This window comes from Prionailurus bengalensis, chromosome B3 (assembly GCF_016509475.1).
Source record: "Prionailurus bengalensis isolate Pbe53 chromosome B3, Fcat_Pben_1.1_paternal_pri, whole genome shotgun sequence".
Taxonomy (NCBI): Eukaryota; Metazoa; Chordata; class Mammalia; order Carnivora; family Felidae; genus Prionailurus; species Prionailurus bengalensis.
In genome coordinates, this window is record NC_057355.1 from 97,069,994 (window position 1) to 97,073,864 (window position 3,871).

Here is a 3,871-nt window from a genome sequence, read left to right on the forward strand (position 1 = left end):
CATGATTACTGCAGTACACGGGCCCCACAAGTACACCAGGATATAGAGTTTTGCTCTGTCTGAAAATTATACCACATCATCTTATTACTATATTTGTTTGTGAAATATTTATAATGTCATGCTCATGGGAACATTGAATATTGTGTACTTTAAAAATAACATGATTTGCAAGCAGTTTCAGAGTTGTTTATTCTTAATCCAAAAACATAATTTCCATATTATGGAAATTCACTACGTGCAATTTTGGATTTTTATTTTTGCAGATAATCACGGATAGTTAAGAATAAACAGATTTTTGCCTTCCAAATGACCATGTTGGTAATATATCTGAAAGTATATATTCCAGTGTACCATTTTCTTCTTCAACATAGATTTTCAGCAAATCTGTCAACCTGAAATTCCTATTTCACTTTTGAGTACAATTTTCATTCTTTTATATTTGGATCAAAAATTGCATTTTGGATTAGTGGGGGCAGTGGCAAAATGTTGGCTGCCAGAGCATTTAGCCTAATTGGCAGGCAAGCAATTCCCACCTCAGTGTGTACGAGCACACATGGAAGTGTCCAGAAGAGTGAAGACTATGCTCTCCCCCGAGCTATGCCCACCAGCTATCCTCTGCCTTACACACCTGCATCAAGAACCTCTCTGCCAGCCAGAAGGCCTTGAATGAGAAGAGGGCTCCCTGGAGCAGCCTCTCCCTTAATGAAAAAGTTGAATTGTATCACATTCAGTTCAACGTGAGATTTGCTGAAATGAACAGGAGCAGGAAGGAGCTGAAGACCACCATGGGCACCGCCATGTTCTTCAAAGGCTTTGACTGATCTCATTCTCATCTGGGAGAAGCACAATGTTGTAGGATATCATCCACACACCTTTGAAGAGGAGTGGGTGGCCAAACAGACCAAGAGGATACTCGACATGAAGGTCAGGCTGATGCAGGGCTTCTCAGCTGAGTGGGACAACGACAGAAATCAGTGGAAGAAATAGGAGCCTGTCACTCACCCATCTGAGCCTCACCATGTTCTGCCACCTCTGTGCAGCTCAGTGTATTTACTGGAAACTGTTACATTGCAGAACCACTGCTGATAAGTGAGCAGTTCATGTGGGAAAAAAAATTGCACTTTGATTTCTGTGTAACTCTGAATAAATGTCTCTCTTGGGTAACAGACCAGACTACATATGTTTGATCCACTCATCTTTTCTAGAAAACACATATCACTTCTCCATATGGATGTTGTAAGGAAGTTGATGTTTCCATAACTTTTACTAGTTTTCTCATTTGTTGATCTTGTTTCCTGTGAAAACAGTCTGGTGTGGTCTTTTCTTTTTCAACACCCTCCTAAAATTTATTTATTTGGTATTTAATTTTCACTTTCATGCATTCCTGTATCTATTTTAATATTACTTTACTCTTATGTCTGCATATACAGGATGCTTTTATGTTTGAAGCATCCTTTAAAAATCATTTATTAAGGGGCGCCTGGGTAGCTCAGTCAGTTGAGCGTCTGACTTCAGCTTAGGTCATGATCTCACAGTTGGTGAGTCTGGGCCCGCGTGGGGCTCTGTGCTGGCAGCTCAGAGCCTGGAGCCTCCTCCAGATTCTTCCACCGCTCATGCTCTCTCTCTCCTTCAAAAATAAATAATCATTAAAGATTAAAAAAAAAATTAAAAAGCATTTATTCAGACAGAACTGGAAGGGCAAGAGAAATCTGAGCCTACCATAGGACTTACTTTCTGATATCCACAGTGGCTTTGAATAACAGTTCCACAGTGGCTTTCATGTTATTCCTTTTTATTCTCTGTTGCTACAACTGATGTTTTAGAATAACTGTTATTTCTCTTAGGTCTCTGATAGGATTCAGTTGCACTAATTTACAAATGCAAAAAAAAAGGAAATTCTTAGGGATTTTCAGTGCAGATTCCAAACATGTCTGGAGTTGAACACGGGAAAGTATGCGAAAGGCCCTAGATAAGATGGAATCTGAAATAACTTTACTTACCTTTTTTATATGAATCAACTTTAATGATCATAGCTCATTAATAGGAGGGAATAACATTACAATAGTTCAGCATATAAGTGTCTGTCAGATTTTCCTCTTTTCAACTGGACCTTCTGATATGGTAAGCATACATTCTCTTAGATTCTGTCTTAAGATCAATAAAAGGTAGCCTCTCTGTTCCTAGGTTCACAAAATGATTAGATGTCCTTAATGTGAATGTCCTCAGCAATTGGACCTCCTCCAACTTGATACTAACTCCAAGCATTTCTTGCACTTACTCTCCATTTATTCCCAACACTTAAACCAAGCTAATTCCATCCATAGGAAGTTCTTGCTTCAACAACAGTTAAGAAGATGTACATATGGCAAACAAGCATGTGAAAAGATGATCAGCAATTTAAATAATGACATACCGCTGAGTACCTATTAGATTGGCTAAAATCCAAAACACTGACAATAGCAACCGCTGATGAGATTGGGGAAAACAGGGACTCACATTCACAGTTGGTGGGAATGTAAGATGATACAGCCACTTTGGAAAACAGTGTGGCAGTTTCTATAAAACTAAACATACGGTTACCATATGATCCACCATCATGCTCCTTGTTATTTACCCAAAGGGGATAAAACCTTACATCTACAAAAAAACACGCACATGGATGTTTGTAGCAGCTTTATTCATAGTTGCCAAAACTTGAAAGCAAACCAAGTTGTCTTTCAGTAGGCGAATGGATAAACTGGTGTATCCAGACAATGGAATATTATTCAGCACTAAAAAGAAATGAGCTATCAAGCCACAAAAAGCCATGGTGAAAATTTAACTGCATATTACTAAGTAAAAGAAGTCAATCTGAAAAGACTACTGTCTTTAAGATTCTAACTATATAAATAACTATATATATAGTATTACAATATAATAATATATATTATATATAATATATATAAATAACTATAACTATATATATACATCTTGTAAAACCTAATTATATTATATATAAATATATTTAAAGTTTATTTATTTTGAGAGAAAGAGAGAGAGAGCAAGCAGGGGAGGGTCAGAGAGAGAGGGCAAGAGAGAGAATCCCAAGCAGGCTCCACACATAGCAGTGCGGACTGCTATGCGGTGCTCGATCTCAAAAAACGTGAGATCATGACCTGAGCCGAGATCAAGGGATGCCTAACCAACTGAACCACCTAGACCCCAAACCTGATATATTTTAAATCATCACAAGGCATTGTAAAATTTTTAAAAATCAAAGTTAATTTTGGTTAAATTAAATTTAACGTTTAATTATTTCATCTAGAACATCTAGTTGGAAGTCTGATTGCTTGACTGCACCCAGTTTCAGTTTTTTGTTTTTGTTTTGGTTTTTTTTACCATCAGCAGTGTTTTATTATCTGCCATGTTAGGGTTTTTGTTTTTTTTTTTTTTTTTTTTTTTTTTTTTTTTGTCAGCAGAGACTAGAGCATGAAACTGCTTCAAATCCTTCTCTCCATTTATCTCTAATGTGTTCTAGGTACTGTATTAATTGGTAGGTGTTCCTTGTTTTGGAAAAGATGGGTTTGGGATGAGAATGGGATGCTTGAGGAGTTTAGCTCACATTGGCTGAAGACAGAACCACTTCCTGTCCCATGAATGCTTCAATTACTTTTCATCTTGATCCCTAAAGGTCTTCAAATTTTGCAAAAGATTTTTCTTCTCAAATTTTTCTCCACTGTTGAAGAAATGATAAGCTAGCTGTATCCCAGTGGGAGATGTGGCCACAGAAAACCTTCTGTCACTGATGTCTTTTGAGTGAGAAAGGGTCTTAAAAATCAAGTGGTGCAGGGGATGGTGAAATCACATTTCAACCCTCTGCTGTCCCGCCTCC

The 3,871-nt window shown here is 37.5% G+C and overlaps 1 pseudogene; it reads left to right on the forward strand.

The window, feature by feature from the left end:
• The first annotated feature begins 483 nt into the window (after positions 1-483).
• On the forward strand, positions 484-987 carry LOC122467948 (annotated as a pseudogene).
• The last annotated feature ends 2,884 nt before the right edge of the window (positions 988-3,871 follow it).